The sequence below is a fragment of the Enhydra lutris genome, unplaced genomic scaffold (assembly GCF_002288905.1).
Source record: "Enhydra lutris kenyoni isolate GAN:26980312 unplaced genomic scaffold, ASM228890v2 scaffoldscaffold3, whole genome shotgun sequence".
In the NCBI taxonomy this organism is placed as follows: domain Eukaryota; kingdom Metazoa; phylum Chordata; class Mammalia; order Carnivora; family Mustelidae; genus Enhydra; species Enhydra lutris.
This window is the reverse complement of record NW_019154087.1, coordinates 53648329-53670451: the sequence shown is the minus strand read 5'-3', so window position 1 is coordinate 53670451 and position 22123 is coordinate 53648329.

Below are 22123 nucleotides of genomic sequence, written 5' to 3'. Positions count from 1 at the left end.
CTGAACCAATGCCACTTTCTATTAGTGAGGGCTTTCTACTTAGATCAAAATTAATCCTTAGAAGGCTGGGATAGAGACAAATTTTCTAAATATCTGGAAAAGTCATAGGGCTCAGTTAGCAATATAGTCTCTTTGAGGTGGTCTTTATCTTTATCCAGCATGATGGGCCAATTTCTTCCCCAAATGAAGTACTGTCTTTCCATATCTTTAGCTATCAAATCCATGGGGTTATTCTAGTTGCTGCAAAACCAGCAAAATGAATTTTAAGGAAAAGAGTACAGTAAAACAATGAAGCACCTAGATCTTCTGTTTAGTGTCCATAAAAATGCCTCTTGGATTTTCAGAGAAAAGTCAATAATACCATGAAAAGGAGGACTATTTAGCCAAATTAAGAATAAGACTGAATTCTCATAACTGCATTTAAACTCAGAATAATGGTCGTTTGTAAGAAAATTGTTAACTGTACTATGTAGAAATCAAAACATAAAATTAATCTTAACCTTTGACTTAAGAGGGGCATATAGTCAATGATATTGCAACAAAGGTATAATAAGAATGCACATAGCAATTAGACCAAAGGGCAGTGTGTACTCCAGGCAAGATATTAGTCAATATTAAGAAAATAGAGAAATCATCACCCTCAAGTATGGGTTTTCCTTAAAGTGCAGGGAAAAAAACCTAACGGTCTTGAAAATGAAAGTATTTCCCATTAAAACTGAAGCTTTTGATCATGTTAGATGTTTTTGGTTAGTTCTCAGTATCTCCTATGTGCCTTGCTCTACAGAAAAGGTGATGCTAAAAACTAGAATTTTCCACACTCTGTTGCTTGATGTTCTAGAAGCAAACTAATTTTTACTAATTTTATGAACTCAACAGATTGATGAAGCAGAAGGAAAGCTGATGCCACCTTACTGGTGTTTTGATTTTTGTCTAGCAAGAAAAGCCTATGAGGACATAGGTGTCTCCCTATTCTAGTCAACATCTCTGTGGACGTGGAAGACAACTGCAGGTTCTGTGGCAGATCCTGGTTTTCTTCTCCCTAGATCAATAGCTTCAGCAATGACCTTCTAATTCCCATTAGCCTTTCCAATGATTTTGTTAAATCCCTGGATTAAATGTTTTTCAGTTTAAAATGCCTAGAATAGGTTTGTTTCTTGGAATAAAGCCTAACTGATATAAGCAAAGGAAAAAAAAAAAAAAAGAGAAATGAGGAATACAGCTTAATTTGTTTCGTATTCCAGAACAATCATAATTATTCTGCAGAACAAGCTAGGTTTACTTGTGGAACTGCCAGAGGTTCCAGGCATATAAGCACAATGACAAGTCTTTTTCAATATCCTGGTCTCATTATTCCAAAAGGCATAGCTCAAGCTCTATGCAGCCACTATGTAACCATTAAATCTGAATTTTTTTTCCCTCAGTCATTAAGTGAGCAATTTGAACATGTCTTTAACATCACCTCCTGTGAGATCCATTCTTTTAGGAACAGCAAAATAAAAGAAACAGGCCATTAAAAATTGTAGAGAAAAGACTATTAAGCATGTATCACTGAGAAATGCAACATTTTTTAAAAAGAAAAGGATTGTAGAAAAATGCAGAGACTATTAAATTTGTATCACTGAAAAATTCTACATCTTGAAAACAGAGAAAAATTTAAATCACTGATTATAGTTGTTAAAGGAAACAGAAACCAGAAACCACTGATTACATTTCTTATGTGAATCTTCTGGATTAATTTAAGAAAAAAAAAATCAGCAATTTTTAGCAAATGATATGATAGTCAAGACTGTGAAACAACATTATGGAAAGCTCTACTCAGCAAAATCATTCGTATATAAGCTGAGGGACAAGATACCATCTCAATTTTTTCAATAGTTTGAAAATACATACATATGTATATGCATACATATATAAATACATAAATGCATGCATGCTAATAAGGTGTTATTATCTATCAAATAAGTGTTTGGTCGAGCAAGTGATATACATGCTTTCTGCTCACAACCCTTGGCCAGAAGTAGATCAGGGACTGCCTAAGAGAAAAGGAGGCCCTAGCTACTATTCTTGCAAATACCAGACAAAGGCACAACCATGAAGAGTTGGAAAACATGCACCTTACAAATGCATCAGGCACTCTACAAGTCACTGAGTATTTTTTTCTACCTGTTGTGCTTTCTCTACAATTTACTGGTGGGTCTATTCTGATGTAGGTCTATTACTGATGAATTTTGTTTGTTTGTCTGAAGGATAGTTTCACTGGAATTAGAGTTCTGAGATGATAGCTTATTTTCTTTTAGCATTTTAAAAATGTTCTACCATGTTTTCTTCTGTTAAGAAGTCAAAATCAATCATATTGTTTCCTTTGAATTTTATTTCCCCAAGTTTATTTTCTCAACCAATTTCAAAGGACATAAAGCATACAGAGTGGATCTATGAAGTAAAATTAATCAAGAAGTGAGTAGCAAAAATAAAACTAGGGAACATGATACTTGGAAATTAAGCAATATACTTCTACATATTTCATGGGTCAAAGACAAATTACAGATAATAAATAATACTTTGAAGTGAATGTTGATAAAAATATTTTATGTTAAAACTTGACTGTTGTTGCTAAATAAAGCTTTGGAAAGATAATCTCTTTAAAGCGTATAATAGAAAATATGACAAAATCAATGAGCTAAGCATTCTTCTTAAAAATTTAGAAAAATATTATTTTTCTTTTTGTGTTTTTTTTTGTTTTGTTTTGTTTCTTTAAGAGAGAGAGAAAGTGCATATGCAGGGGGAGGGGCAGAGGGAGAGGGAGAGAGAATCTTAATCAGGCTCCATGCCCAGCATGGAGCCTGATGTGGGATTGGTTCTTAGGACCCTGAAAATATGACCTGATCTGAAATTAAGTCTGACATGGAACTGACTGAGCCTCCTAGGCACCTCTTTTTTGTTTTTACAAATTTTTAATTTGAGTATAGTTGGCTCACAATATTACATTAATTTAAGGTGTACAATTTAGTAATTTGACATATTTATACATTATGCTGTGTTCACCACAAGTGTAGCTACCATCTGTCCCATTGCATTGCTATTACAGTATTGTTGACTGTGTTCCTTATACTGTGCCTTTTATTCTCATGGTTTATTCATTCTATAACTGGCAGCCTGTATCCCCATCTATGCTTCACCCACTTTGGCTAAGTGCCTATATACCCCACCCCAGCAATCATAAGTTTGGTCTTTATGGTCTGAAAATAAAGAGCAAACTAGGAAAAGTGTGGAAAGAATGAAATAATAGCAAAATGGGAATAGTGTGGAAAAAAATGACTGTATGTAGTTGGTAGACATACTGTAGACAGAAGCATACTACAGTTTTTAAACCAAAATTGGTTTTTGAGACTAATAAAATTGACACATCCATAGGAACACATCAGGAAATGTATAGAGAAGGTATACATAAACTAATGCATAAATGAAACTAGTATTTAAAAAGTTACAATAGAACCTATAGCTATTATAATATTAATAAAGTAGCTCTATAAAAAGCAATCTAGGATAAATTTGAGCAATATAAATGTAATGAGCACATTCCTAGATAAACAAGTATAACTAAAACTGACAAAAAGAAATAAAGACTGAATACACACATATGCACTCAGACCTCTCAAAATGCACACACATGCAATCCATAATTTCTTATAAAAAAAACCTTTAAGCTTGGGGCGCCTGGGTGGCTCAGTGGGTTAAGCCTCTGCCTTCGGCTCAGGTCATGATCCCAGAGTCCTGGTATGGAGCCCCACATCAGGCTCTCTGCTCAGCGGGGAGCCTTCTTCCCCCTCTCTCTCTGCCTACCTCTCTGCCTACTTGTGATCTCTGTCTGTCAAATAAATAAATAAAATCTTTAAAAAAATAAAAATAAAAATAAAAATAAAAATAAAAATAAAACCTCTAAGCTCAAATGACATGGTGAATACAACTTGGCATCATAATATTATTTGAGATACAGGAAGCTGAGAAAAAGTGTTCCAAGTCCCAGTCACCTCATCTTGTATTAGGAGAAAGTTCCAGTTCACATAAAGATGCTGTCAAACTAGAGAAGAGGAGCATGCTAGTCTAGATTCAAATATAAGCTGGTTATTATATTTATGTATACATTAGTGGTAAGGAGTAAGTGAATTATAATACTGAATGCACATATGATAGCACACTTACAATTTCCAATATATATTCCTTTCAGGGACCTAATAAACTGCATCTTTGGAACTGTGAGGAGATTTGGACTATACAAAACTTGAAGTTAATAAAGTTATGAAACGGAATCATCTTAATATCTCATTTAAAATGAGTCACTTATGGGGCACCTGGGTGGCTCAGTGGGTTAAGCCTCTGCCTTCAGCTCAGGTCATGATCTCAGGGTCCTGAGATCAAGCCCCGCATCCGGCTCTCTGCTCAGCAGGGAGCCTGCTTCCCCCTCTCTCTCTGCCTGCCTTTCTGTCTACTTGTGATCTCTGTCAAATAAATAAATAAAATCTTTAAAAAAATTAAAAAAATAAAATGAGTCACTTATATGTAAATATATAGAAAGATTAAAAGTAAAGGTTTTATTTTTATGAAATTTATAGAAAAGGAAAATAAAAGGATTATAACTGACCAACTCTATATTATATTTTTCTTCTTCTCCTCCTCCTTCTTCTTCTTTAGTTTCCATTTCCTTTTCATGATTTTGGATTGATGGCCTTATTTATTTAGTGCTTTTTCTGTAAACAAAATAACATAAATTATATTTAGGAATTTCTTAATTATGAGATATGTGAGCTTTAGAAATTGTTATGTAGTGTTTGCACTGGCGTTATTTGCTCTTTTTTCTTTAAATTTAAATTTGAAAATTCAAAAAGAAGTAATCATGCTACTTAAACCTTAAAATGCATATCCAATTATTCAACATACACTTAATGAGAGTTTATGTCTAGTACAGTGCTAAGTAAAAATAAGGAATTAACATAGTCCTTGGAGCGCCTGGGTGGCTCAGTTGGTTAAGCATCTGCTTCAGCTAGGTCATGATCCTGGGGTCCTTGGGTGGAGCCCCGTTTTGGGTTTCCTGCTTGGTAGGGATTCCTCTTCTCCCTCTGCCTCTACCTCTCCCCACCACTCGTGCCTTCTTTCTCTCTCTCTCAAATAAATAAATAAATCTTAAAAAAAAAAAATAACATGGTCCTCAACATCAAAAGGCTTGCAGAATATAAGGGGTACTAATAAAAATTATAAATAACAAATAACAGCACAAAAATATTTAAAAACGATTTAAAATTCAAATTTTATGGAAAGGCTTTTTTTTCATTAACCATATATATTTTTTTAAGATTTTATTTATTTATTTGACAGAGAGATCACAAGTAGGCAAAGAGGCAGGCAGAGAGAGAGGAGGGGAAGCAGGCTCCCCGCTGAGCAGAGAGCCCAATGCGGGGCTCGATCCCAGGACCCTGACATCATGACCTGAGCTGAAGACAGAGGCTTAATGCACTGAGCCACCCAGGTGCCCCTCATTAACCGTATTTTATAGATAAAATTGAATAAATTAAAATTGAAATGAGTAGGGTGCATTCAATGTCTATAATTGATATCACAATTCAAGGAATAACACATTCAATATCTTATGACTTATGTAGAAAAATATAAAATCCTCAAAAAAAGAGGAAGAAATCAAAGAAAGTCAAGAAATCAAAAATTTTAATTTTTTCAAGATACAGTAATCTCTATGCCAAAATAAGAAATCAGTAAAAAAAAAAATACTATTTTATATAACATTTGACTCAAAGGAGGAATTAAAAACACAAAAACAGAAAACTTAGAAGATAATATAAATGCAAATGTGATGTGGCAATGTATGAGACTCTAAAAGTGAGAATTCTTGAGCGAATTCACTTATAAATGATCGTTAAAAAGAAGCATTAAATAAACATAGTGGGCTACTGTGATTTTGCAAGTAGAATTGAAAATAACCCAAAGGAAAATATGAATGTGATAAAGATAAAATTAGAAATATACACATACAGTAAGATAAAATATAATGAAACATCTAAATTCTAATTTTATGAAAACCATCAAAATATATAAAGACTTTGTGAGTTTAATGTAAAGAATCGTGACAAGAAGCACAAACAGCAATATTTTAATAAAATAGAATTAGGAAAATAAAATGATGAAGCCTGGGTAGCCTACACTGGATGAAGTTGATAGTGTCAATGTAATATATTCTTTCATTTGATTTTATAATTAAAATTGGTAGTGACCTAAATTTCCAATAATAGCACACCAGAGTAATTATTTAGCAGTTAAAAATAAGAATATGCAAATTAGATACTAATTCTTATAATTTTACAATAAACTTTGGTTAATGTTAAGTTCCTCTTGAAAATCAATAAAATATTTAAAAATAATTAAGTTTCAGGTAAGTTTTCACCTACCTATTCAGAATCAATTCATATCTAAACATTGTGTACCATCTATACCTGCTTCTTGAAATATATACAAAGACTCTTTTCTTACTCTTTTGTTCAGAAAAGTTGCTTATTTTCTTGTCATTAATAAGTATAATGCATTTTCTGTATTAGAATCATTATTACTAAACTATTAATGGCAATACTAATTATAATTATGGAACACTTGCAATGTGTCAACAGTGCTAAACTTGTATAGAATAGAAAATATCATTTTTAATATTTAAGCTTTTCCATATTTAATTCTTACAACAACTCTGATATTGTTACTATTAATTTCCACGTTTTACAAATAAGAAAAATGTTGCAGGGAAGATAGTTAACATACCCAAGGTTATAATGTTCTTAAACACCAGAGATATTGCTTGAAACCAGATTTGTCTGCCTTTGAGTTCTGTGGTCTTAACCACCATAGCATGTTGGCTTGCCCACCTACCTTTTATTGCTTTCCTCAGTTTTCATGACAATTATCTATGATGCTGTATTAAATAACAGCTTATTTCTAAATAGAAACAACCAAAGTAACTTTTTTTTTAAAGATTTTATTTATTTGACAGATGGAGATCACAAGTAGGCAGAGAAGCAGGCAGAGAGAGAGGAGGAAGCAGGCTCCTTGTTGAGCAGAGAGCCCGACGCAGGGCTTGATCCCAGGACCCTGGGACAATGACCCCAGCAGAAGGCAGAGGCTTTAACCCACTGAGCCACCCAGGCACCCCCAAAGTAACTTTTTTATCCAAATCAGATGCGCAGAACTTGAAAGAAAAAGATAAATTGACAAGATAAACTACATATATGTGAAGCCATTCCAGGTCAAACTCCATAATTTTAAAGTATCCAAGCAGTACCATACTTAAGTGAAACTTGCTTTTTCCCAACCTATTGACCTTACAACTAGCCTCCATGAGTCTGGTTTGGGCTCTTGGTATTAATACCCTTCTCTTCTTTCTCTCTGTCTCTTTCTTTTCCTTTCTCTTCATACACATACATGCACACACACTCAACACATATGCATATATAAGCTAAATATACACACACATATACCCATATATATATATATATATATATATTATTTTTCATCTATTAGATTATGTAATGATCTTTGAATATGACCAAATATACTGAATAAATTCTGAATATTGGAAGGATCTGTTGCCCACAGGATGGAGCTATACACCCTCATGAATTAAATAGCCCTGTAAAGGAATCTCATATTTTTTGAGTGCTAGCAACAGGCCAGGCATGATACTGTCTGGCAAATGTAGGTATGAGGCAGGGTTTTAATGTGCTTTTATTTATTTTTTATTATATTTTTTGATGTGTTATGTTAGTCAACATATAGTAGATCATTAGATTATGATGTAGTGTTCCATGATTCACTGTTTGCATATAACACACAGTGTTCCATGCAATCCGTGCCTTCCTTAGTACCATCACCAGGCTCACACATTCCCCACGTCCCTCCCTTCTAAAGTCCATAGTCTCACAGTTCATCTCCCACTCTGATTTCTCCCCTTTCATTTCTCCCTTCTCCTAATGTTCTCCATGTTATTCCTTATGTTCCACAAATAAGTGAAACCATATGATAATTGGCTTTCTCTCTTTGACTTATTTCACTTAACATAATCTCCTCCAGTGCCATCCATATTGATGCAAAAGTTGGGTATTCATCCTTTCTGATTGCTGAGTAACATTCCATTGTGTATATGGACCACATCTTCTTTATCCATTTGTCTGTTGAAGGGCATCTTGGTTCCTTCCACATTTTGGCTTCTGTGGTAGTGCCCTTTTATAAATGAAGACATTAAGTTTTACAAAATTAGAAGAATTGACTAGGGCCACAGCCAGTTAATAATAGAATTAATGTTTAAATTCTGGACTAATCCAAATATTTTTTCTACTAAAATCTTATATAGAGAGGAAATGTGCATGTGGGAGTCAAAAAACTTTGTAGTTGAAAATAAAGAAACTTTTCTCAACTGCTCTAATATTATTTAACATTGTTGAGAGAAACAAAAGTTCCCACGTGTGTGCAGAATGTTGTTTGTTAGTGTCATTCATGAACTCAGGCTGCTTCACTGCATCACAGAGCTTTTCCAACAGTCCAAATCACCTTCCATTATAAGTTTTACCCAGGCATTGAGAGGACATTGCTATCTTAAACGCACCAAGAGAATCACCATCTTCCTATTTCCTCATATGCTTTACACATGTGCAGGGCAGTACCAATTTTTTTCTTTTTGGGGGGGGGGTCTCTTCTTTGCACTTCCTACTTTTTGACTAGAGGAAGACAACTGGCTTTGTAAACATCAGACTCACATCAGAGCTCTGTATTTTCTTCCAATTTCTCATTATTTTACTAATATTCTGGTAATCCTTATTAGGCACTGTTTACCAACACCTCTCGTCATTCTAATTTATTCTTTAACCACCACCCACTGTTACCATTTCGTTTACCCCGTCCAATGCTGAGGATACTTCCCCATTTTGTTTTATCAGGCAGAGAATGAAATCACAAACTTAAAGACCTCTTTCAATTCACAGCTTCTCCTTTTATGTGAGAGAGGAACTTGTACATGTCTGAACTATGGGAAGATCTTATTTGTATTCCTCTTGTGCTGAGCAGTTCCCTGCAGAGTCCTGAACAATCAATTGTATATCTCAGCAGAGACTAGCAATGCTCCTCCCATATCTGACATTTGGTTGATTATCTTACAGAATGTCCTTGTATCACTTTCTATTCTTGTTGATGAAATATTTGACAAATTGTGTCCCTGTTCTATTACTTTCATTCTTTTTCTCATTATTATTTAGATGAGAAACATGACATAAACTAAATTGTTTATATAATTTTCCCCTCTTTATATCAATGGTAAACTATATTTCCTTTTGTGTGTGATTTTCCTAACATATTTGGATTCTGTCTAAACTTGTGATGATTGTTTAATGTGATACAGAATAAAGCATATATCTAAGTCAAAGGCAGATGCTTAACAACTGAGCCACCCTTGTGCCCCAAGCATATATCTAGATAATTTAAAGTAAGCACTTAAAATATTAATACTTCAGGTAACTCCCTCATGGGATCATTTATTTCCTCCTTCAGCTAGAGCAGGAAAGATTATTAAATTGGTAACGAAGTGCAGTTGTCTTTCTGTGGCTTCCTTTAACATCTGCTAACAGTTATATGTAAGTGTATCTTATTTAGATTGGAAAGCTTTTTTACTTCCCTTGATAATTCCAAGAAGTATAATATTATTCAAGGAAACAAACATATGTCACTTCACATTTAAACAGAGAAAAGTATTTAGAAATTTATTATAAAAATCCATCAATTTTAGTGAGATGAATGTAGTTAATGTTCTAAATATTATATTGAATCTTAAATATTAAATAATACTTAACAAATATTATTATTGACTATACTATTTTATAAAATGGCACTTAATCTTTTAGAACATATTGTTTAATTATACATGAATACTTCAAAATGCTAAGTATATCTCTCTCTCTCTCTATATATATATATATATGATCAGTTCAGATAATACTAATGAAAACACATGGAAAATGCCATTCATTGAGTCATTTAATACAATTTATTAGATAGTTATATTGTACTAGATATTTAGCTAAGTGCTAGGAATGAAATATTCCCTTAAGAAGGTGACAGTTTAACAATGAAATATATAAACAAGTAAATGTTCTTTGATTATTTTATTTTTTAAAGATTTTATTTATTTGAGAGAGAGGGTGATCAAGAGAACCTGAGCATGGGGGAGGGGTGAAGGAAGAGGGAGAAACAGACTCTCTACCTCACAGGGAGCCTGATATGGTGCTCAATCCCAGGAACCCGAGTTCATGACCTGAGCTGAAATCAGGTGCTTAACCAACTGAGCCACTGAAGTGCCCTGTTGTAAATACTTTCAAAGAAACACAGATACAAGCAAATAATTCCATCTAAAAGAGTCACAGAAACTTTCCAGGGTTAAAAACTGAGTTATGCTGTGGGGAATATAGAGTGACATTTATCAGGGGACCAGAATCAATGACATTAAAACACATAGTATGCCTTGGGAATAGGAAGAAATTTGTATTAGCTTCCTAGGGCTGCCTTAACAAAGTGACACTAACTGAATGGCTTAAAACACTCTGTTTTGGGGTGGCTGTGTGGCTCAGATGGTTAAACGTTTGCCTTCGGCTCAGGTCATGATCTCCAGGTTCTGGGATGGAGCTCCACACTGAGCTCTCACGTCAGTGGGGAGTCTGCTTACCCCTCTCTCTGCCCCTCCCCCTGCTTGTGTGGTCTCTCTCTGTCTTTCTCTCTCTAATGAATAAATAAAATCTTAAAAAAAAAAAAAAACACTCTGTTTCTGTGTTCAAATTTGTTTTTCCTTTTAAGGACACCAGTCATTAGATTTAAGGCCCAACCTAACCTAGTATGACTTCATCTTAATTTGATTACATTTGCAAAGGCCTTATTTGCAAAGATGTCACATTCATCACATTCATAGGGACTGGGGTTAGGACTTGAATATATGTTCGGGAGGTGGGGGACAATTTGGGCCATAATAGAGTCCTACCAAGGATTTTTTTTTTTTTGAAAGAAATTGAATGCAGCTAATAAGACATGCTAAGGCATTTGTATTTGAGTCATTGGGGAAATAAAAAAAGTTTTAATCAAGATATCCACTAGGGTGCTAATTTTTGTTTCAGAAACCTACATGTTGGGCCTATGGAGGGTGAGAATGCATAGACTTGAGCTAAGAAAGGACTGCCAAAGAGTGGAGAAGGGAGAAAATAAAACTGAAGATGGGCTTTAATTACTGTTATGAATTTGTTAAACTAACACTTACTAAGTGGAGAACATGGTGCTAGATGTTTATTAAATGACCGCAAGAGGAACTGAAATTTATTACTCACAGGTCCTGGAGAAAGAACACTGCATGCTTCTAGGGGCCACATGTATGGTCAAGGCAGAAGGCAGAGAGAGAGAGAGAGAGAGAGGGAGGCAGACAGAACTTGGGGCATATGTCTTTATGAGGATCCATGGTTGGAGTGTTTGGGGGTTCCCAGGCTAAAGCTGAATTAGTCAATTCAAACCAATAAAAGTGTCGTTTTCATAAGCTCCATTATCCAAGGGGAACATAAGCAGAAGGCTTTGGGAGGCAGGGGAGACTGTTGATCACAAGGGCTATTGAGGAAGTCCTATCAGAAGCTTGCATTTGCTTGTGATTCTGTGGGGTGTTATCCAGAGGATATGCTTGCATGAGGGGCTAGTATTAGTTCATGGTCCTTGCAGGCCACTTGGCTAAACAAAATGGTGGCCGAGACAGCAGTATCATGAAATAGCTTATCTAAACACTCAACAGTGATAAAATGAGTGTGGTTTATGTGGAGGGAGAAAGATGGAGGAAGTAAACTTGATGCAAAAGTTTGTAGATTATGCAGAAGGCAATGTTCATATATGTTAGGAGATTCTAAGAAGAGTTTGGGGCAGGAGATATGGAAGGAAGAAATTAGTTTGATTTTAGTTTGTGGTTGTTGGTTTTGTTGTTGTTGTTGTTGTTGTTGTTGTTGTTGTTGTTCTTGTTGTTGTTTTGCCAGGAAACCTTGAGATTTGGGGTAATGAAAAGTTCCATGGGCAGTTCAGGAAAGGGTTAGGTGCTAAAATAACATCATCAGATATAGTTGATGATTGAATCCCTGGGGATTTGGTGATATTGCTCAGTTTTTCTGGGGTGAAAGTAGAGAGAGTTAAAGACAAAAGTCTTGAGAAAAACTTAACACTATATCAAGTAAGACATTACCATAAATGTCTACATAAAACTGTACTTAAACTATTTCACAGAATTAAACAAAATGAAACATGATATTTAAATTACAACTGTGGCTGGCACATAAAAATATTTCAACACTATCATTAATATAATCATCATTATTATTTAAATAAACTATGCTTATTATCTATAAGTCTAATAGTATTTTAGGTTGCTAGACCATCATATTTTTTAATAAAACTTTTGTGTTAGGGTTATTTTAAGTTTACAGAAAAATGTGAAGATGGTATAAAGAGTTTCCATATATTTCATTCTCAGTCTCTTCTGATATTAAATCTTACATCACAATGTTATATCTGTCTTAGTGTGAATTAATATTGTATTATATTAATTATAATTTATAAATTAAAATATTTTCCTTGCTCTTCTCTAATATCCTTTTGCTTTAGTTATATTTCCCTGGGCTTCTCTTAACTGTGCCAGTTTATCAGACTTTTCCTATTTCTGATGACCTGGACCTTCTTGAGGTATGCTGGTCAGATATTTTGTGGAATGTCTGATGTATTTTTAATGGTTAGATTGAAGTTATGGAGGTGCCTATGTGGCTCAGTCACTTGTGCATCTGCCTTCAACTCAGGTCATGATCCCAAGGTTCTGGGATCAGTCCTAACATCTGGTTTCCTGATCAGTGGGAAGTTATAGAGTTTGAGAAAGAACACAGATAAAGTGCCATTTTCATTGCATCATATCAAGGATACATACTTTGAACCTAATTTTTACTGTTGATGTTGACTTTGATCACATAGTTTTGCAGTGTTTACAAAGTTTCTTCATTGTAATTACTCACTCTTTTTTCCCCTATGGAAACTTTAGAAGAAAGTCACTATGCAAAGTCAACCATTAGGGAGTGGGGAGTTATACTTCTCTATCTTGAGAGCAGAGTATCTATATAAATCCTGTGGAATTCTGTATGAGACATATGCCTTTTATCCCATACTTACTTATTTATCTAATTATATCAGTTGGACTAAACTGTGTGTTTTTTATCATATTTTTGCTTGCTGGTACTACAAGGGGCTTCTGGATCATCTTGTACATTTTTTACTTAGTCCTAAAATCAGCCATTCCTCAAGGATCCGTAGTTCCTTTTGTTGGGGAATGGTATTAGAAACCAATTTTGTGTGCTATATGTGTTTGTTGCTCTAGAAGTGTTATTGCTTTCATACTTTCTCAGAAAATAGAATAAAAATATGTATGCAAATACTTACCTGGGTGTATGCTTATCTATAAATATGTCTATGTGTACTAATTTGTATCTATATTAAGCGAAACATAAATTCATGTTGATATCTCTAGCTCAAATCTGTTACCAACTAGATTATTCTAGCTTCCACTCCTTTTTTCCCCCCTGAAGTTTTGCAATCCAACAACGAGAAATCTGGCTTCCACTATTCAGCATCCATTTTCATGGTTTTTCAATTCCAGTATATATCTATAATAGTAGCAGAATTGTGAACCTGAATCCCTGTGGAAAACCACTATATCAACTAAAGCATAGTGCTTGTTTCAGTCTTAAGAAATTTTGATCATATTGAAAGTTACTTAGATTAACCTTTACCCTTTACCCACATCTTTTTCAGGGAGGTAATTTTATATATTTGTATATAAAATTTTGTATATTATTTTCACAAAAATTATTTTAAAATAATTTTTTCTATTTTTATTTTATTTTATTTCTTTTCAGTGTTCCAAAATTCACTGTTTATGCACGACACCCAGTACTCCATGCAATGTGTGCCCTCCATAATACCCACCACCAGGCTCACCCAACCCCCCACCTTCCTCCCCTCCAAAATACTCAGTTTGTTTCTCAGAGCCCACAGTCCCTCATGGTTTATCTCCCCCTCCAGTTTCCCCCAACTCACTTCTACTGTCTATCTCCCAAAGTCCATCATGTTATTCCTTATGTTCCACAAGTAAGTGAAACCATATGATACTTGACTCTTTCTGCTTAACTTATTTCACTCAGCATAATCTCTTCTAGTCCCCTCCATGTTGATATAAAAGTTGGGTATTCATCTTTTCTGATGGAGGCATAATACTCCATTGCTTATATGGCCCATATCTTCTTTATCTATTCGTCCGTTGAAGGGCATCTTGGTTCTTTCCACAGTTTGGCGACTGTGCCCATTGCTGCTTTGAGCATTGGGGTACAGGTGGCCCTCCTTTTCACTACATCTCTATCTTTGGGGTAAATTCTCAGTAGTGCAATTATGGGTCATAGGGTAGCTCTATTTTTAAGTTTTTGAAGAATCTCCACACTTTTCCAAAGTGACTGCACCAACTTGCATTCCCACCAAAAGTGTAAGAGGGTTCCCCTTTCTCCACAGCATCTCCAACACATGTTGTTTACTGTCTTGTTAATTTTGGCCATTCTAACTAGTGTAAGGTGATATCTCAATGTGGTTTTAATTTGAATCTCCCTGATGGCTAATGATGATGAACATTTTTTCATGTGTCTATTAGCCATTTGTATGTCTTCTTTGGAAAAGTGTCTGTTCATGTCTTCTGCCCATTTTTTGACATGTTTATCTGTTTTGTGTGTGCTGAGTTTGAGGAGTTCTTTATAGATCTTGGATATCAGCCATTTGTCTGTTGTGTCATTTGCAAATATCTTCTCCCATTCCGTGGATTGCCTCTTTGTTTTGTTGACTATTTCCTTTGCTGTGCAGAAGCTTTTGATCTTGATGAAGTCCTGAAAGCTCATTTTCACTTTTGTTTCCTTTGCCTTTGGAAACATACCTTGAAAGAATTTGCTGTGGCCAATGTCAAAGAGGTTACTGCCTATGTTCTCCTCTAGGATTTTGATAAATTCCTGCCTCACATTGAGGTCTTTCATACATCTTGAGTTTATCTTTGTGTATGGTGTAAGAGAATGGTCGAGTTTCATTCTTCTACATGTAGCTGTCCAACTTTCCCAGCACCATTTTTTGAAAAGACTATCTTTTTTCCACTGAATATTTTTTCCTGCTTTGTTGAAGATTAGTTGACCATAGAATTGAGGGTACATATCTGGGCTCTCTACTCTGTTCCACTGGTCTATGTGTCTGTTTTCGTGCCAGCACCATGTTGTCTTGGTGATCACAGCTTTGTAGTAAAGCTTGAAATCAGACAATGTGATGCCCCCAGTTTTGTTTTTCTTTTTCAATATTTCCATAGCAATTCAGGGTCTCTTCTGGTTCCATACAAATTTTAAGATTGTTTGCTCCAGCTCTTTGAAAAATGCCGGTAGAATTTTGATTGGGATGGTATTGAAAGTATAGATTGTTCTGGGCACTATAGACAACAATGTTTATTCTTCTGATCCATGAATATCAAATGGTCTTCCATCTTTTTGTGTCTTCTTCAATTTCTTTCATGAGTGTTCTTTGGTCCTTTAAGTACAGATCCTTTACCTCCTTGGTTAGGTTTATTCCCAGGTATCTTATGCTTCTTGGTGCTATAGTAAATGGTATTGATTTTCTAATTTCCCTTTCTATATTTTCATTGTTATTATATAAGAATAATTCTTAAATACATGTACAAATGATTCATATTTTTTGAAGAAAGAAAATAAAAACATTGTTAATGATGTTTGAATCACTGCAATTATAAAATGATGCTCTTTTCAAAGGCAAAAAAAGATACATATTTTAATCCATCTTTTAAAGATATTCATTTAGTATTATTTTAAAACTCCTTCACAGGGTGAAAATAATTTTGTATATGTGCTGCCAAAGTGAGCACATGAACATGATTTTGTAATTATTTTAGTTAAATATTATTTATTCAAGTCATTTCTCAAATATTTAAAGAAGGAAAAACAATTTAAAGATGGTCATAGTCTTTATATTAAAATTTCCACACATTTCTAAGGTTTTCTGCAACTAAAAATAAAATTCTAAATATCTTGAGAAATGCAAATCAATTTACAGTGTCTCTAGGCAAATCTGATGTATCTCATTTGTTTAGATTATCAGTCAACATTTTGGGCAAACTAAATAAACTCTGAATCTTCTGAGATTGCACTACCAAAATTAACCAAATAACAACCCTCTGTCTATAAAAATCTGTTAAAATAGTCTTCTATATAGAAAGAAGATAAACATACTTATTTTATCATTTCATAGTATCTTTTCAAGTATTTTTAAATAAACTTACTTTGTTTAAATTCACTTGGTTAACATATAGTTTATTATTGGTTTCAGATGTAGATTCAAGTAATTTATCAATTGATTATGATACCCAGTGCTCATTATATCACATTCCCTCTTTAATGCCCATCACCTTGTTACCCCAATCCCCCCAGCCACCTCCCCTCCAGCAACTCTCAGTTTGTTTCTTATACTTAACAGTATCATATGGTTTGATCTCAATCTCTGATTTCATCTTATTTTTTCCTCTTTTTAACAAGAATACTTTGAAACTGACTATAATAAAATTCTAAGCATTTGAACTTTGTTGCTTTCTGTAGCATAGAATTTTTCCTCATCAGTACCTGTCTTTGACTTATGACTCTATTGAAATCTTACTTATTCCCTGAAAAACAGTATCTGGAATAGGAAACCCAGGAATAAAAACTAAGGTATAGTGGGGAAAACCATTACCATAAAGTTGTGAAAATCTGTGTTCCAGACCTGGATTTTTCACTAAACTTCTTGGGATCTTGATCCCTTCCCATAACACTTTGTCTCCACTTCTTCATTTAAAAGTTGTTTGGTTTATAGGTGATCTAATGAATGCTCTAATATGAGTATTATGTGATTTTCTATAAAAAACTACATATGATATTCTCTCTTCTAATCATACCTAAGTACGTGTATAAAATATGAAATTCTTCCTCAGAACAAAATAATATGGAAAACAGCTGAAAAAAAAAAAACACTTAGCAATTCCTTTCCTTTAAAAATCATTGTCCCTAAAATTTTATAAAAATAAATGTAAGAATTGGTTGAAATTGAAATAATAATTGTAATTCTAAATATTGATCTGATTGTTAACCAAATCTTATCCACACACAATGTAACCAATAACCCAAGTTTGTTTTACTAGAATAACTTACCTGTTCTCAGTACAAGAACTGCTCCATAAATGTGTTTGGAAATAACAAGCAGAAGTTGCAGAAAAATTTAGAGAATGACATCTCAATAAATCATTTAAGACTCTGCTCTTGATGCAGAATTTGCTTAAGAGTCAGCTTTTTATAACCCTGTATTTCTAAATATACCATATTCTCATTCTTCAATGCTCAATTGCACAGAAAATGTAAGTGTGTATTTATAGCCCCTTGCTTAGTACCCTAGCCATTAATTATCCAGCCCATGTGTATCTCAAGCATCTTGGCCCACTTGTCCTCATAGTAATGCATGCTACAGCCTTTTCAAACACACCTGTCCAAGTGGGACCTTCCATCAAATGCTTCCATACTTGTCTTTTTTTTTTTTTTTAAAGATTTTATTTATTTATTTGACAGAGAGAAATCACAAGTAGGCAGAGAGGCAGGCAGAGAGAGAGGAGGAAGCAGGCTCCCTGCTGAGCAGAAAGCCCGATGTGGGGCTTGAACCCAGGACCTGGGATCATGACCTGAGCCGAAGGCAGCGGCTTAACCCACTGAGCCACCCAGGCGCCCCTCCATACTTGTCTTTACACATGGTATTCCTTCTGACTGTAATGACTCTGTTTCCATTTACTTATCTGGATGATTTGTAAACATTTAATAAAATCATGTATTCTCTGAATCTCACCACTGCTTTGGAGATTCACTTAATTATTTGTTTCTGATTCCAGAGTAGAATTTTACTCATATCTCTATGTTCCACATTGTCTATTGTTGAGTTATGAGGTTTCTCCCTTCTAGATTGTTCTTTCTTTAAGACCAGGGACAATGTTTTATTTTATTTGATATTACCCACATTTAACCAAACTGGATAATCACTCAGTTAAATGCCTCCTAACTGAATCAGTTCTTAAGCCAGTTTCTTAAAGGATGTGGACCACAGTCCTTCCCCCCTGCACCCTATGCTGTCCCAAATTCTAGGTTTATGAATTGGCCATTCACAATACACTTATGCTTTAAAATTTGAAGCAGGCCCTTCATGAAAGGTAAAGGGAATTTCAATTGGACTGATTTTGATTTAAATCTTTGTTTTGGCTCTTATTAGTAAGTTGACCTTGAAACAAATAGCTTACATTTTATGAAACTTGGATTCCTTATTTTTAAATAATTAAATGGAAATAATTATATCCATGTTGTTAGAGGTTTGAATGGAATAAAAAATTACAACCCTGCTATATGAGAGGCAGAGACTGAATACTAATTCCTTTCTTCATATGCTCAATTTAAAGCTTAGATTACATTCTAAAATATTTAATGTATGAGGTTTGTACATAAGTTGCATAACCATGCAAAACTATATGCAATCAAGTTTTTGATGTTATTTTATTTTATTTTATCCTAAAAGTGGATGCATCACCACAACTATATGGGCAATTAATCTTTGACAAAGGAAGAAAGAATATCCAATGGAAAAAAAGAGTCTTTTCAACAAATGGTGTTGGGAAAACTGGACAGCAATAGACAAGAGAATGAAAATGGACCATTTATGGATTAAAGACCTAAACCTGAGGCAGGAAACCGTTAACATCCTGAAGGAGAACACAGACAGCAACCTCTTTGACATTAGCCATAGCAGCTTCTTACTAGGTATGTCTCCTGAGGCAAGGGAAACAAAAACAAAATTAAACTATTGGGACTACATCAAAATAAAAAGTCTCTGCACAGAGAGGAAATAATCAACAAACCTAAAAGGCAACCTACAGAATAGAAGAAGATATTTGCAAATGACATATCTGATAAAAGATTAGTATCCAAAATCTATAAAGAACTTACCAGACTCAACACCCAAAGAAACAGATAATCCAATTAAAAAATGGGTGGAAGGCATAAATAGACATTTTCCCAAAGAAGACATACAGATGGCCAACAGACACAGGAAAAGATTCTCAAGATCACTCATCATCAGAGAAATACAAATCAAAACTGTAATAAGGTATCACCTCACACCTGTTAGAATGGCTAAAATTAACAACACAAGAAAGAAGAGCTGTTGGCAAGGATACAGAGAAAGGGGAATCCTTTCAGTGTTGGTGGGAATGCAAACTGATGAAGCCACTCTAGAAAACATTATGGAGATTCCTCAAAAATTAAACTCGCCTATCTTCTAGCTATTGAACTACTAGGTATTTACTCAAAGAATACAAAAATACTAATTTGATGGGACTTAAGCGCACTGTTTATAGCAGCATTACTTACAATATCCAAATTATGGAAAGAACCCAAATGTCCATCAACTGGTGAATGGATAAAGAAGTTGTAGTATGTATATATACATATAATGGAATATTACTCACCCATAAAATAGAATGAAAGTTTGCCATTTGCAAAGTTGTGGATGGAGCTAAGGAGTATTATGTTAAGTAAAATAAGTTAGAGAAAGACAAATACCATATACTTTCATTCATATGTGAAATTTAAGAACAAAAGAAACAAACAGTGGGGGAGGAAAAAAAAAAGAGGCAAACCAAGAAACAGGCCCTCAAATATAGAGAACAAACTGATTGTTACCAGAGGGGAGGTAACCTCAAATTTACCATGTCTGGGGGCACCTGGGTGGCTCAGTGGGTTAAAACCTCTGCCTTGGCTCGGGTCATGATCCCAGGGTCCTGTGATCGAGCCCCGCATCGGGCTCTCTGCTCAGCGGGGAGCCTGCTTCCTCCTCTCTCTCTGCCTGTCTCTCTGCCTACTTGTGATCTCTACCTGTCAAATGAATAAATAAAAAAATCTTTAAAAAAAAAAAATTTACCATGTCTGAAGCAAAACTCCCCTCCAAATCTGAAACCAATTCTCAGGCATTTAACTGAGGGCATCACCCAAGTGCCCCAACTGCAATCTCTTCTTAACACAACAGCCAGATGATCGGTAAAATCTAAATCATAATACTATCACTTCTGTGCTCAAAACTATCTAATCCCACCAGTAATATACTTGCAGTCAGTGTTAGATTTACTTAGCTTGGAGTCATCAAGATAAAATGCACATCAGAGGAAGTCTGGGGAGACTAAGATAGGGTTTACAGAGAGGACCTTGTAAGATTCTAAGGAAGAATTTGGGAAGCAAGGATCTGTTTCAACTTAGATACTGTTAATAAGCAGCATGATTCAGCAATTGGGTATCTTGGTAATCTTTGTTCCAAAAACAGGAAAAATTATTTGAGGCTGGTAAGAAAGCAATCACATCTAACACAAACTTAACTGTCTTATAACTGTGATCAGCTCTTGACTCTGTTCTTTTAGAAACTTTGTTGATACAATAGGAAAGGAAAGATCAATTCCTAGTAGTACTGATTTTCAGTTTCTCAGAGCCATGGACATTATCCACTCATTTTTGGCAAAAAAAACAGTGTTATCACAGTGAACTACAAGGCTTCAATAAATTCTCCCACACCTTAATTTATTTCTGCTGCTTTCGTCACTCTTTCTATGCACACTTGCTTCTTTGTTCTTTCTGCAACAACCAAGTGTACTCTATCTTTTTATTTGATATTCTTCTGCCAGGAACACTTTACTTCAGGACATATAGATAGTTTACTTATTCTCCTTCTTCAGTTCTTTGCTCAAACATCATGTCCTCAGTATTGCTTTCATGGCTACAGTATTTTAAACATGACAAATCTCACTCTACAAATATTCTCTGTCTCCCTTTCTTGTCATATTTTTGTTCTTAATAACACATTGTACAACCTGGGTTGCTATAGACTTTACATATTTCTTTTGTTTATTTGCTCCTTATTTGTACTAGAATCTACATTCCATGGAGGAAGGTATTTTTTCTGTGCTCTTCACTGATGCACCTAGTGCCAAAAGCAGTGCCAAGCACAAAGTAGAAGTTCAATAAAAATGGGTTCTAAGAAAACAGTGAGTAGCATACTGTTTTCTCTAAATTTTTTTTTAAAGATTTTATTTATTTATTTGACAGACAGGGTTCACAAGTAGGCAGAGGCAGGCAGAGAGAGAGGAAGGGAAGCAGGCTCCCCGCTGAGCAGAGAGCTCGACGCGGTGCTTGATCCCAGGACCCTGGGACCATGACCTGAGCCGAAGACAGAGGCTTTAACCCATTGAGCCACCCAGGCGCCCCTTCTCTGAAATTTTTAATCATAATTGTAGATCTAAACAAGTTAAGGTTATTAAGAGTTCTACTTTAATACCATTTCTCATGATCATTTAAACAATGACCAACTTTTTTTCAGCATTACGTTAATGCTGAAATTAGAATTAAAAAAAAAAAAAAAAAAGCCCAAACATGGTAAAAACAAAATGGCTTAAGGAGTTTAATATGAACTTTGTGGAAGGCAATTTTAGGAAATGAAAGTGCATAAGGAGACTGAAAAAATATCTTGTTTTTTTTTAATCAGGTAAACATAATGGGCAGCCGTATGCATAAATGCAGTTATGTTTTCTGATTATTACATTAAAATATTAGTTGGCCGTAATATGAACAATGATTGGAAAAGACTGAGATAAAAAGCAAAAAAATCAATTAGGGGATTAGTACATAGTCAAAATAATAAAAAAAGTTAATAGATAATGTAGGCAAGACCTAAAACAACACAAAATGGGGGAATATGAGAGATTTTAGGGGCAGAATTGATTTGGCTTATAAAAGAATGGATATGGGAAATAAAAAAAGGGGATTACAGAAGATTAATGGATTATGGTTTGTAATCTAGGTCTATGGAAGAGCCACATGAAGGTCTCTGGTATGCC